Source organism: Haliotis rubra, unplaced genomic scaffold, assembly GCF_003918875.1.
Source record: "Haliotis rubra isolate DU_JTF1 unplaced genomic scaffold, ASM391887v1 Scf1712, whole genome shotgun sequence".
Classification (NCBI taxonomy): domain Eukaryota; kingdom Metazoa; phylum Mollusca; class Gastropoda; order Lepetellida; family Haliotidae; genus Haliotis; species Haliotis rubra.
The window spans coordinates 67,136-82,512 of record NW_025765684.1 but is presented as its reverse complement, the minus strand read 5'-3'; the positions used below and the strand labels follow the sequence as shown (position 1 = coordinate 82,512).

Genomic DNA, 15,377 nt, shown 5'->3' with positions numbered 1-15,377 from the left:
GTTGGTTCCCGCGGCAAACCACCTCGACGTCTGGAGCAAATCCCAGTGCGATGCCTCTACACAGCAGAGGGGAGAAGACAGAAGGCTGACGCTTTCAGATTCAACAAGTGTGTCATTACCTCAGATGGACGGTGTTGTGGGGTTGTCTTATTGAATATTGTGATCTACGCTCTGAAAGAGAGACGACATGTAGCCTAACGTTGCATACAGTACTTTCATTAATGTAGATACTGATTTACTTTTGTGCATTCGTCCCAATTGATTGACATGTACCATGACAATCATCTATTGCAGGCTAGTGGATCAAGTTCAGAGGAAACAGTTAGACAGAGAGATAAAGCACAAAGCTGTGAATGACGAGAAGAAACGTCGCCTGTTCTTGAAGAAAATGAGGGCGGAGCATCAGCTCCAGATGAGAGAGGAGAAACTAAAGAAGCTGGACGAAGAGCGGGCGGAGAAGAAGAAGTCATCCAAGAAATAAATGAACGTGGGTGTGGGTGGGACGGGGTCGGGGATAGGGCGGGGCGGGAGGATAGGCCAGGGTGTGAGGGGAATGAAAAAAAAGGATTTAGTACAAAACAATGTGTACATGCACTGTTAGTACTGAAAAAAGATATAACAACTATACCATATTTATAAACATATTTTTGTTATCGATCGTTGATGATTGGTCAGGGTGTGAGGGTTTCATTGTGGTCATCAATTATGTAACTATCCACTATCAAAACAAAAATTCAATATGTACGTGTCCTCTTAGTGCTATAACCATATTGAAAAAAAAAAATACCATATTTTTATATCGCTTTGTATTAATTTATGTAACATTGTTCATTTCGAATATTTTGTACAGTGTCTAATATCCTCACGAAAGAGGAGTATGTACCTTTTTATAGAATATATATTTATTAACCATTGTGATTGTATTTTGTATTCTAAATAAAATATTTAAACTTTGCATTCAATTTGTTTTTCAGTATGTCATTGTGTATTTGTATATTCCCTTTGGTGAGACATGGATACACCTGTGGATTTAATGAGATTAACCTTGTTTTAAATGAACTCACACGAGTTTCAGTTGCCATTGTCTTAGCACCGACTGTATACCGAAGTATGTACAAAACATCTCATACTGTCATATTGTTCGGACAACATTTGTATGATTTCCATTCATACGGGTGGTTGGTTAGGACGGTAGTTAATGGTCGGTGGGGTAGCCTTTTGGATAAAGCGTTCGCTCGTTACGCTGGTTCGATTCCGACTCCAGGGTGTGAAGCCTATTTCTGGTGTCCCCGCCTTAATATAATGTTGCTAAAAGCGGCGTAAGTCCATACCCACTCACGTGACCAAACCAAGGGAACAAGGCTGCTGCATCAAGTGATATTCAACACGAGGGAATTACAGTACTACAACACTCCAGTTGCGTGGATCGATGCTCATGATGTTGATCACTGGATCCAGTGTCTGGTCCAGACTCGATTATTTACAAACCTCCGCTATATGTCTGGAATATTGTTGGGTGCAGCATTAAACAACAAACAAACAACAGCATCACTAAAACATATCAAACAACAAGTCCGGGCCGTTATTTGGACTTGTCCATTCTGGAGAGGGGGTGTAGGCAATCAAGTTGTTATTTTTCCCGTAGAACCGAGCAATTGATCAGAAACGGAAGGTCACATATCCAGAGAGTGAGTGAGTGAGTTTGGTTTTACGCCGCACTCAGCAATATTCCAGCTATATGGCGGCGGTCTGTAAATAATCGAGTCTAGACCAGACAATCCAGTGATCAACAGCATGAGCATCGATCTGCGCAATTGGGAACCGATGACATGTGGCAACCAAGTCAACTAGACTCACCACCCGATCCCGTTAGTCGCCTCCAGATATCCAGAGAAAATAGCCAAAATGTTGATGCTTTTGTGACCCATTTGCACCGCCCAGCCAAGACAACTTCAGTAAGTGTTAAGTGTTAATTGCTAATATGTGGGTTAAATGAAACTTACCCCTTATAGCAATTGTATCAACATAGGTACATGTATGTACATCGTATTCATTTGTGTTCTGATGCAACACCGCCGCGAATAGCTAGAAAACTGCTTATGCGGCGTAAAATAATATTTATTCATTCTGATACAAACAAACACGAGAACGACACACGTTCAATCTGAATTCATTTAATGTTTTCAGCAAAGTAAATTGTGACATGTTGATGACTGGCCGAAGACAACGTTAAACAATTAACGGTAAATGCTTAAGCCAACACGAGGAAGTCGTGTGTCTCCATGGCGACATGTACAATGTTAAAACGTCGGAAAGCCGCCAACTCCGCCGGGTTTAAGAACGACAGGAACTAAACGAGGAGCTGCAAGATAGAAAAATATACTTTCTCACATCCCTAGAAAAAACAAACATCATTTTGCGCAGATGCCACCTATCCTCCGTGAGGCAAAGCCGCGATAGTCTTTTACTGATTGAATATTCACATACAAGGTGGTTGCCGTGGAGGTGGTTGTTGCGGGGGTGGTCGGGGTGGAGGGGCCGATTGCTTGTTTCCGATGGGCGCAATGTGTCCTGTAACAGGAAATAATTGAATGTCCAGATGTGAGTGAGTTGGGTTTTAGCAATATTCCAGCAATATCACGGCGTACGACACCAGAAATTGGCTTCAGACACTGTACCCTTGTAGACAATCGAACCCGGATATTTGGCCTGACGAGCGATCAATCTAACCACTGGGCCACCCCACCACATGCGTAGTAGGCGATAGTCTTTTTCTGATTAAATATTCACATACCAGGTGGTTGCCGTGGGGGTGGCTGTTGTGGGGGTGGTCGGGGTGGAGGGGCCGATTGCTTGTTTCCGATGGGCGCGATGTGTCCTGCAACAGAAAATAATGAATGCGCAGAAGTGAGTGAGTGAGCTGGGTTATAGAAATACTGCAGAAATAACACGGCGGGGGACACCAGAAATGGGCTTCAGACATTGTACCCATGTGAGGAATCGAACCCAGAGTTTTAGCGTGACGAGTGATCAATCGAACCGCTAGGCCTCCCCACCGCCCCAAATGCGCAGTAGACAAAGGTTATTATTATAACTAGAGCAGAGACTATTTCTTATTCTGGGATTTCGTTTCGACCCAGAATAAAAAATCAGAAAGGGTTTACTGGATTAGTGGTGAGGTGAGGTGAAAGTTGGTTTAACGTCGTGCTTGAGAATATTTCGCTCATATGACGACGTGCATGCGTGTGTATGTGTATGTGCGGCTGCTTGTACTAGCCCAGACTTAAGCTGGTTTTATAGTGCTAGCCCACTGAGATACCATGCCGCAGTGAAGCATGAATACCCCACTAAGACACATTATACTGACTCCGAGCCGACCAGTCCTTGTTGTACCCATTAATGCCGAGCGCCAGGCAGGGAGCAACAAGTACCATATTTTAACGTCTTTTGGTATGACGCGGTCGGTAATCGAACCCGCGACCTTCCGCTTACTGCATTAGTGAATGAGTGAGTATGGTTTTACGCCACTATTAGCAACATTCCAGCAATATCACGGCGAGGGACACCAGAAATGAGCTTCACACATTGTACCCATGTGGGGAATCGAACCCGGGTTTTCGGCGTGACGAGCGGACGCTTTAACCACTAGGCTGCCCAGTCGCACCTTAAATGCATCAGACTGTTGAAAAAAAAGAACAATATACCAAAATGTACATTATTACATGGTGTCTTCATGGGAAAATAATCTTTTCATAGTACAATCAGTATATATATTTGTAGCTGTATCTGGTTGTAGCAATATGGCTTTTCGATTCCGCACATGGCTATAATGTGTGAAGCCCATTTCTGGCGTTCAACCATGGTGTCATTGTGGGAAATAATCAGTTTGAGTCAGAAGCAATATTTGTAGCTGCAGCTGGTTGTAGCAATGTGGCTTTTCTTCCTCATTTTTTTATATTTATGTAGCATTCCCCAAAATTGCGCCGTCTACACTTGTCATATGTAAGCACTGTTGAGAAAGGATGTTAATTTCGTTTTAGAACCAGGTTAACGCTATTCGATAGTCACAATGGCTTCCCCTACGTAATTCTTTATGCAACGAGACACGGGGGACGTGACTGAAATAGGTCAGATTGTATATCAATCAGGTGATGAGGAGGTGTAACCGGGTTTTAACCTGGCGTTCTTGATTACCAGCTTGTGTGTGTAACTGACATGAGTAGCTGTTTTTAGGTGCGTCTGAGGTTGGATAGTCAGGCTCGCTGACTTGGTTGACACATGTCATCGTGGAGATCCAGGTTAGTATTGATCTTCAGTAACCCATGCTTGTCGTAAGAGGCGACTAACGGGATCGGGTGGTCAGGCTTGCTGACTTGGTTGACACATGTCATCGGTTCCCAATTGCACAGATCGATGCTCATGATGTTGATCACTGGATTGTCTGATTCTACAGCCCGTTTGGCTCAAAAGCGGACCGATCAATTGCAATCTAACTCGGAAACTCATGAACAAAAAATACTCAATGAAACACTGATCATAATCAAAACATCAGATCAAAATCTGTGAGGTTTTTGCAGAATTAATGTCCTAAAAATAAAAAAGGTGTTTAATAAAAATCATTAAAATATTGACACAGTTTACTGTTTGTTACGAGGGAGGAGTGCAGAGAAAGGGACAGCCATGTGTTCGAGAAGCACGTGCACAAGTGCCGACAAAGTTATTGATTCATTAACCTGTGCCGTCTCCATTCTTTCTCGCATACCTGATTGTCCCTTTCTCTGCACTCCTCCGTCGTAACAAATAGTGAAATGTGGCAATATTTTAATGATAGTTTGTTAAACAACTTTTTTAACCTTCCACCCTGCCATGTCTGTCTTGAGAAACATCATGAGAAGTCGTGATTTCAACTTACAAAAACAATGTAAATTCTATGTCTATGTTTCGGGTATTTTTCCCAGTCCTCCTTCTTTATGTGTTTGTACACAATGGTGAATTTATAACAGCCAAGACCCTAGTCTGTCGACGTTAGTGACATTATACATGACGCGAGTGAAGTATTAAGACCGCACATTCCCTACACATGTACGGGCCAGCGGAGGTGACAGTATCATGATTAATATGTAACGATCATCTAGTTATGGGTGCCCCTTAAAGTATGTGACTTAAAATAAAGTATCAAAGTAACAAAACACTGCTTGACCAGATTTAAAATACAAAATGAAAGTTACAATATACAAAAACCCAGAAAGTATATATGCTGCATGAAATTCTTTGAAGTAGATTCTAAATGAATGCAAATATATAATTTAGGGCTACAATGACCGTAATATTGAACAAGCCCGTACTAAATGTGCAGTTTGCGATATTTGATAGTTTGAGCCCATACATTCGTAATGCATGTACTTATGATTAATTCACGCACTTATAATTTGCATTTGAGAAAGTAGGCCAGTAATCTGTCACTTCGCGGGACCAAGGTTGAAACAATGTAGTAACCCCATTGCATATTTGTAAGCCAGATGTACTTTCAGTCTTCCCTCAGTGACTATGGTTTTCAAAGTACAATCATGAATATCAACAAGACACCAAATAACGTAGAACATTGTCTTATCTAGTCAAATGACATGTTTACGTTATCTGATGACCTAGTTTATACACAGCTAAGCTTAAACAACGCTTGACATGATTCATATGATGGTCTCGTAGCCCATCCGTGAACTGTAACTAGCGCTTTGTTTTGAGGCTACGGTCGCCTAAAACCAGACGAATCTTATTATTTTCAGTGAGTGGACCGGTGTTTATACGTGCAATATTCCAGCTATATGGCGGCGGTCTGTAAATAATCGAGTCTGGACTAGACAATCCAGTGATCAACAGCATGAGCCTCGATCCGCGCAATTGGGAACCGATGATATGTGTCAACCAAGTCAGAGAGTCTGACCACCCGATCCCGTTACTCGCCTCTTACGACAAGCATGGGTTACTGAAGGTTCATTCTATCCCGGACCTTCACGGGTTGGAAAAGTTGATTAAATTAAATATGATAAATATTATTTCAATTATATTCTTTTCAATATGTACAATACAGTACAAGGCCGGAACTAGATGTTCCAATTACTGCAAATATTTACATAGATGAGCCATACGAGATCATTTTGTGAGCACCCACCTTTACCGGACATCCTGATGTTCAGCTCAGTCTTCCCGACAGGGGCTGAATGAAAGCCGAGCTACATGCCTCAGCAGCATGGCGTTTCTATTTTTAGCCTACCTTCGCAGATCTTGTTGAAAGGTTTCACAGACAGACCAACGGTTTGTGTTTGTCAAGGATTGTTTGTGTCGTTGAATTCATGCACAGACTTTGTCCATTTCCTTACGAGTTTCATTTTACCACTTTGTTGTGATTTAGTTTCTTTATCAGAATATGGAGTCACAAATATCCATTGGGGCTTGTAACGCAAGATAATAGTTGCTAAGAGCCAGTCAGTGACAGTATATATATCAAGTTCAGATAGCCTAAGATCTACTGGTAAACAAGGTTAAGTATAGCACCGACCTGACAATTGACCCGTATTAGCATGTATGAGTGGCGCTCACTGGCACTTACCATTGTGAGCTAAAGGGCCCAAGGTTGTCCGAATATTACCGACTTGCTACACCGACCACGTAAGAGCCGTATGAGCAAGACGTGTGCATCTACGCGCGGAATCAGTTTCATCGTCATGTAATGCACGTGCACTGGCCTCCATCCGCTCTACCTTTCACAAACCAAATGGGTTTGCTCATTGCCGTGCACCGCCTACTTCTCGTAAACGTGTTCTCTGCGCCAGTCCAAATTATCCTTAAGGCTTTTTGCCAGTAGTAATAAATTTGAATGACCCTGGGTACCGTTGTACAAAGCCGTCTTAGTGTAAGGTGACAGTAACTGCCGTACATTAACACAGACTTGCGATAGTCTTAGCGCTAAGGTTGTTTTGTACAAAAGTGCTAAATATGAGATGTGCTTAAACAAATAACCACAAATGTCTTGCTTTGAATGTTTTATGCTGCCTGATATACTCTATCTTAATACATCCTACTTTCAAGGAGCATCTTATGTTTTATTATATGATCAAGGGCCGTTCGGTAGCCTAGTGGATAACGCGTCCGCTCGGTTTCGATTAACCACACTGGTACATTGTGTGAAATCCATTCTAGTGTATTGCTAAAAGAGCCGTAAAAACCCACTCGCTCACTCGCCGAGGATTACCAGCAAAGGGCTTCTCACAGTGTGTCCGGGGTGTGTGTGTGTGTGTGTGTGTGTGTGTTATGTGTGTGTGGGGGCGTTGTACATGGACAAAGTAGAACGAATAGTGATTTGGGCTGCATGAACAAATGTGCAATGACAATACTTGTGTTAAATAATGACAATCAGGAAGTTGTAATTTAATGTATTTTCCGATGGAATGTTACTAAAAAAAACCAGCAAGGTGGTTCAGGTGATCTCACCTTAGGCAAGTAAGTCTGTTCAAAATTGCTTCTGTTCACCGAGACCAAACTTGTAATAATCAGATGGTAGCGCTTTGAGCCTGTTCGCTTTAATGTGAGTCAGAGTGCTATTGGAAGACTGTGGCAGAGATTTCAAGCCAATGGGTCAGTGGAATATGCACGTCGACCAGGTCGCCCCAGAGTCACAACAGTTCGAGATTATAGGCACATGATTAACACTGTGATACGTAACAGATTCCTTAACGCAGCAGATCTTCAGACAGAACACTTCAATGTTGACAATGTTAGGATATCCAGGAGCACCTTCGTCGACGTTTAAGGGCAGCCGGACTCCGCTGTAGGCGACCTGCAGTTCGTCCACCACTAACACCACGTTACAGGCGCGTTTGAGATGGAGTATACATCATGGCCGCTGGAATCAACGTCAATAGCGAATCACAGATGCAGCCGTTGCCACGCATGACCGATTTGGCGGGGGATCGGTCATGGTTTGGGCAGGGATAACTCCTATTGAACGTACTCAACTACACGTGGTCGGTGGTAGTGTTAACAGACAGCGTTATCCGGACGTGATTCTGGCTCCTATAGCAGTTCCATTCCTGCAAGCTATGCATGGCTTTTATGGTCGACCCACTTTGCTGCAAAACGACAACGACTCATAGGGTCAGGATTGTCTTTAGGCAGTAAGATGTAGAGCGGATGGAATGGCCAGCATGTTCGCAAGACCTCAACCCAATTGAGCATGCCTGCGATGAACTAGGTCGACGTGTGTACACACGTCACCCAGCACCAGTGGATCTCCCACGACTCCGAAGCGCTCTAGTAGAGGAATGGAATGCGATTCCGCAAACTTTCTTTATGAACTTGATAAGGAGCATGAGAACAAAGGATTGACGCCATTAACGATAGAACTGATGAAATGGAAAGTTATATTGGTAATCTTGAATCCACACTGGAGGACCAAGAACGAAAAAACAACATGGCATATCAGAAACAGGGAAGGAGGCCTATGCTGAGAGTAATACCAAGGTCCTGGAGATCCTCAACAGTGCCAGGTTTGTGAAGAAACTCCAGCCTTTATCAACCAGAGACATAGAGAGAGCTCACAGGTTACGCTCTGCCAAGGCAAACCAAGACCAGACCCATCATAGTAGGAATGTGCCACTAGGAGGATAAATGGCATTCAGTAAAACAGAGATGTCCTGCCTGCGAAGGAATGGCTATTGCCAACAATCTCATACCACACCAAAGCCAAGAACGTAACAAACTAAGATCAAATAACCCAGACACTATTATAAAGGACACAAACTCACCCAGGAACCCAAACAGAGCTCTGACCAACAGGACAGAACCAGACAAACCCAGCCAAAGAGAGGAGATATCTACCTCTACAAGCTACAAGACAGGGCCCGAGTTATAAACCGTTAATTGACTTTGCCTATTCCTTTTTTGGGGTTAATTCTCGCTCATGAAAACCCCATAGTAGGTTTTACTTCAGGTGCATGTCGGGGAGGTTTTACATCTGGTCGATTTTTAACCTCTTAAGGGGTTGATTTTCAGAAGTGGTTAAACTGTAAGCTGTCAAAAATGATTCTATTAATTTTACAAAATTCACTAGATCATTACCGGTTTGCTCACAGATCAGCTGTTCGTCAAGGTCGGCCTGATACATGAGGGTCGCAGCAGTAACACGCAGCGAGTGATTCGTCTTTACTCTTTCGATCCCTGCCATTCCACAGATCCGCTTCACTGTATTTTGGAGTGTATTATGACCCACAAGACCGTCTGTGTACCATTTGTCAGCTGTAGGCTTTTTTCATTGGAGTGAAGTAGAAGGCATTCGTTTTGGAGATTGACTGAGCACTAAAATATATAAATTACATTTAGATGAACATTTGAAATCTTTAAACTGCGTAATGCTACACATTACTTAAGATACTGCAAGAAAACAAATATTAAAATCATCAAATCACTCACCACAGACTCAGACACAGGCCCGTATGCAACATATATACAAATTTTATATACATTTACACATGTGTAAAATCGTACATAGCATCTTGATCGATTTGAGACATTTTCGTAAGCCCGAGCTTGCTTGGGTTTCAGCTTCCTCTGTCGGGCACCACCAGCATTAGTTTTGGAAACATCCTCTGTGTACAACAAGTATCCTTTTGTGGCCCAGTGATTTGCGGGCTCTGGAAAAGGCGCAGCTTGCGGTGCTCCGCCTCACCACGCAAGGCAAAGTTCAAACCTTTAAGAAAATAAGATAAAAATAATCGGTTTGAATTGATACCAAAACGAGAAGTTTCTTATGTCTCTGGGTTCTCTTGGACGCTCGTATTCATCAAAAATAAACTTTTAAAGAAAAGAATAGATTTAAAAGGTAGAATTTAACAACAGTTTGCCACTCACAAGTCAAATACAGTAATATTATGGTGTCGAGCAGTTGAGGTGAATTATTCTCTCCTAGAGCACCTTTCTCCCAGAGGCAATTTTTTTCGTCGTCGGATATTACTTTGAGCTTTTACTTGTACTTGGCCCAAAACCTGCTGCCGACCTCTCCATCATTAATGCATCTAATGACCTGCTTTCAACGAATTCTTTAAACAGGTTTACACTTGGATTGCGCTTTTTAAGTGCCAACGCAATAGCGTATTTTCGTCCCGATCCATAAACATGGTGACTTGAATAGCACAGATAACTATAGAGGCATTACTCTCGTGAGTGTATTTTATAACACGGATAACTATAGAGGCATTATTCTCGTGAGTGTATTTTATAACATGGATAACTATAGAGGCTTTACTCTCGTGAGTGTATTTTATAACACGGATAACTATAGAGGCATTACTCTCGTGAGTGTATTTTATAACACAGATAAGTATAGAGGCATTACTTTCGTGAGTGTATTTTATAACACGGATAACTATAGAGGCATTACTCTCGTGAGTGTATTTTATAACACGGATAACTATAGAGGCATTACTTTCGTGAGTGTATTTTATAACACGGATAACTATAGAGGCTTTACTCTCGTGAGTGTATTTTATAACACAGATAACTATAGAGGCATTACTCTCGTGAGTGTATTTTATAACACGGATAACTATAGAGGCATTACTCTCGTGAGTGTATTTTATAACACAGATAACTATAGAGGCATTACTCTCGTGAGTGTATTTTATAACACGGATAACTATAGAGGCATTACTCTTGTGAGTGTATTATATAACACGGATAACTATAGAGGCATTACTCTCGTGAGTGTATTTTATAACACGGATCACTATAGAGGCATTACTCTCGTGAGTGTATTTAGTAAGATATTTACATCCATATTGAATAAAAGGCTCGTCTATTGAGCTGACACTTTTGATAAAATAAGTGAATCCCAAGCCGGTTTTAGGGAAGGATACACAACCACTGATAATATATTTATTTCACATACAATTGTACAGAAATACATAAGTCAGAAAGGGAGGAGACTTTATGTTGTCTTTGTAAATTTTGCAAAGGCGTTCGATTCGGTTCGCAGTGATAAATTATGGAATATTTTACTTAGACATGATGTTAGTTGTAATATGAAAAAAACAATTACTTAGCATATATGAAATATATAGATATGTGTCAGAAATAATAATGATTTGTCAGAAGCTATTACCAGTCAACTTGGAGTCAGACAAGACTGCATCCTTAGCCCTTATTTCTCAATAATTGAATTCATTAATTATTATTTGCTGTCGATATCATATTCTTCTATAGTAGAATATGTGGTTTGCAAACATTGATAAATCAATTAGAAAATTATTGCAATGCTTATAAATTGATTCTGTTTATCAAACTAAAACAAAGTTAGTTGTTTTAAAAAATGGTGGAAAATTGGCAAAAGGGGGAAAATGGTATTACAAAGGAGATGTTATTGAAACAAGTAATTTATATAGATATTTAGATGTTAATTTTACAAACCACCTTTCATGGTCCATGCATACAACTCAAACCTCATTGCAAGGCAAAAACATTTTAATGGGCATTATGAAAAACACTTTTTTCAGATTTTTCAAGCTTAAATATGCCTTATACTTTTGTATGAGATCTGGGAAATCAAAGCTTTCGATGCCATAGAAAAAGTTCCTTTATATGCATACGTGACCAATTCGTGTTACTAGTATTCCGGGACAAGCCGAAAAAAGACGAGTGGTGACGAATGTACGGAAAGGGGCGAGTAGGGACGAATGGACCCTGACGTCATGCGTCCAGAGCTCGATTTTCATTCGTCTCGGATTGGGAAGACTGAGCTGAGGTCACGATGGCTGATAAGGGTAGGTTGATACGATGTGATCTGGATAAGTCCATCTCAGTGAATATATGTCACTGCAAACTCCAACATATCTGGATTATACTGTGTGCACTCAAAAGCGTATTTAAGAGATTAATTTAATACGTTCCGTAAAAAGCCTTGCTTTGTATCGTATTTCAGCTATACAACTAACATCCATGTATTATGTATAAGGCATTGCTAGATCACCAACAAAACAAAGAGTGCATGAGCCTACGCAAAACAGGTGTGTCAAGCGACTAAGGGCAATTTCTGTCTTAGCAATGTTTCATGTTACTCACACCAAAATAAGAAACCGACAGGATTCTGATTTATTAGAGAAAACTAACAAAAGAAACTAGGGCTGGGACGGATAACTCGGATACCTGGGACGGGTGGGTAATGAGTTGGACCCGGGTACCCATCTCAATACCCGGACCTTTTATGATCATGTGACTAATAGATTAAACAATGTAATATGTTATTCTTTCATGATAAAAAATGAGTTAGACATAATTTACAGTCACCTATTTTGAATAATGTATTATAATACTTGGTTAAGATATTGAAAAACTCGACATTTTAGCCTCCGAGCTGAAGAATATACATGTTTTGCCATTTCTTACAAATTTGATGTCAGGAATTAGCATAACGGGTATCCGGGTAGGGTAGGGTAATAGAGGGGTGGGATACCCGGGTAGAAAGTTTGGACCCATCCCAGCCCTAAACGAAATCCTCCGCCATTACGACAGTTGCGAATCATTTCCGGGAATTCGTGATAAAACGAGGCAGTGTTTGGTTATTAATGCAAGTTTGGGGCTGTGTCAAACAGTAACACGTGTTTAACTGAATAGATGCGTGAAAGATATTTATAATGATGTCTCGATTACGAAAACCAAACATTGCAGTGATAACAGCATCTTCCGGGTAGATAGTTTTAACACATCATTCAGTCATAGGTGAAATGTTTCTGTGTGAAATGGATTGTTAGCAAGTTAGCATGTTGACTCTATTGTTATTTGAGAGGGCTGTCCCGAATTAGTTACCACTGTGCCAAGGGCACGGTGTTAGGTATCACCTTGAAGAACAAAGGTTACGGCTTTAAAATAACACAATGAGAGTAGAAATTCATTGAGGTTTACAATTCTAGGTGTATGTCGCAGTGACCCGGAATACCCTTAACGCACTGAACTTTGATCAAAATAGTGATAGCAGTGAGTGGTGCACTGACATATGAGTAACGCATTGTGCTGTCTGTGTAAGTAACCTTTGAATGTACGACAAAATGAATGAAAAACTAAATGCTAGTGTGCAAGCCTTTTACTGCCTCACCTTGAGAGTGTGGGATCGAATCCCGAATGGGATTCCTCCCTCAAACTACCAAAAATTGTACTTTACTGAGAAAGTATAATTTCCAAATATAATACATGCTAATTTGACAATATCCTAAAATGCATTGTATTGTATATTCATTGATTTCGGAAATTGGTATCGTGTCCGTTTATAATTGTCAGATTGGTACACAAAACACGTGGTCTTGGCTATCTGTTGTTTGATTTTATTTTCTGAAAAAACCTCGGTCGCCGAGTGTATGTGATCCCTGAATTTGTGTACTGTGGATTTGTTCCCTCTCCCTGAGAATGTGGGTTCGAAACCAGGATGGGACTCACCTCCAAATGTATTAGAATTTGTAAGATAGTTTCATATGTATTGAGAAAGTGTAATCCTAAACATAACCTATATGTCCTGTGTTCTATTACAACTGTTGTAACGCTGCTACGTGATATCCTGGAAATCGTTACGTACAAGATTTGTAGAAGACAAAGAGCAAAGACGTATTGTAATAACGACGTTAAAGGTTAGAGATACTTTCGACCACTGACTCAACATTTTCAGTAGAAAAAGAATACAACACATTATGTATGAACCTGTCCTGCACCAACAAAATTATTTTCTGTTGCAGCAAGCCCTTCATATCAAAGCCCACACAATCCACCACCAATAGGTATGTGAATACAGTATTCCTCATCATTAGTGTCATGACTTGTTACAAAGATGGGAGAATAAGATTCATATTTTTATGTTTTCAGCGCCAGTTAACAAATCTGTTTTCAAATGACGTAGCTGAGTCAGGAGTTTTCCGAAGACTTCTTCATTTCAGTTTCCAGGTGTTAATGTATGTCGCTGTGACCCAGAATACCCTTACGTACTGAACTTTGATCGAAATAGTAATAGCAGTCAATGGTGCACTGGAGTAACGTATCGTGCTTGCTGTGTAAGTAACCTTGAAATGTACGACAAAATGAATGAAAAACTAAATGCTAGTATGCAAGCCTTTTTACTGCCTCACCCTGAGAGTGTGGGATCGAATCCCGAATGGGGTTCCACCCTCAAACTATCAAAATTTGTACTTTACTGAGAAAGTATAATTTCCAAATATAATACATGCTAATTTGACAATATCCTAAAATGCACTGTATTGTATATTCATTGATTTCGGAAATTTGGTATCGTGTCCGTTTATAATGGTCAGATTGGTACACAAAACACGTGGTCTTGGCTATCTGTTGTTTGACTTCATTTTCTGAATTTGTGTACTGTGGATTTGTTCCCTCTCTCTGAGAATGTGGGTTCGAAACCCGGATGGGACTCACCTCCAAATGTATTAGAATTTGTAAGATAGTTTCATATTTATCGAAAAAGTGTTATCCTTAATATAACATATATGTTCTGTGTTCTATGTTCTATTAAAGCTGTTGTTACGTTCCTTCGTGTTATCCTAGAATTCGTTATGTACAAGATTTGTGGAAGACAAACAGCAAAGACGCGTTTTAATAGTGACGTTAAAGGTTAGAGATACATTCGACCACTGACTCAATATTTTCAGAAAGAAAAGAATACAATTATGTATGAACCTGTGTCCTGCACGATCAAAATTATTTTCTGTTGCAGACATAACTGGAGGTGGATTAAAAATAAGCACGTCTCCCCACATTTCTCCTTCACGTCCACGCCCGCAAGGTCCAATCTCGCAAACTCCACAACCAAAACGTATGTGAATATTACCTTATAATCAGTGTTATGACTTGTTTCAAGAGATGGGAGAATTTATTAACATAAAAATATGTCTTTCAGCGCCAGTTAACAAACCTGCTTGACGGAGCTGAGTCAGCAGTTTTCCGAAGACTTCTTCATCTCAACAAAATAAATGTCAGAACTCAAGAGAGCCGTGCAGACATCCTCATGTGGGCCTTACTATTAGCAGTTCTTTGATTAATGTTGTCTTCGGATAATGTGAAAGTCCTTTAATATGCTCGTCACCGTGTATTTTGCTGAAAGCATTAATAAAATATATATATCTTAATTTCGTTGTATCAGAACACAGGTGCATAATTTGGGGACTTAAAACAGTTCGGTATGCAGTGACTGAATAAGTTTATTATTATTGAGCAGGTTTCGGTTTTACAGTAAGTAACTGCGTGAGAGAGTTTAGTTTTAAGCAGCTTTTAGCAATATTCCAATAATATCACGGCACACCAGCACAGCCAGACCATGGTTCGGGTATAATGCT

At 40.6% G+C, this 15,377-nt stretch overlaps 2 long non-coding RNA genes across 2 annotated transcripts; one reads left to right on the top strand and one right to left on the bottom strand.

Annotated features, from left to right (window-relative positions):
* Nucleotides 1-2,158: 2,158 nt before the first annotated feature.
* LOC124272659 lies at nt 2,159-6,205 on the bottom strand. The gene is made up of 3 exons (XR_006897395.1): nt 6,170-6,205; nt 2,795-2,878; nt 2,159-2,362 (listed from the first exon to the last, which is right to left on the bottom strand). It is a non-coding gene; the product is annotated as an uncharacterized LOC124272659 (long non-coding RNA).
* A 5,485-nt stretch (nt 6,206-11,690) lies between these two features.
* On the top strand, nt 11,691-15,170 carry LOC124272654. Its single transcript, XR_006897391.1, has 4 exons — nt 11,691-11,810; nt 13,770-13,811; nt 14,759-14,857; nt 14,942-15,170. It is a non-coding gene; the product is annotated as an uncharacterized LOC124272654 (long non-coding RNA).
* Nucleotides 15,171-15,377: the final 207 nt, after the last annotated feature.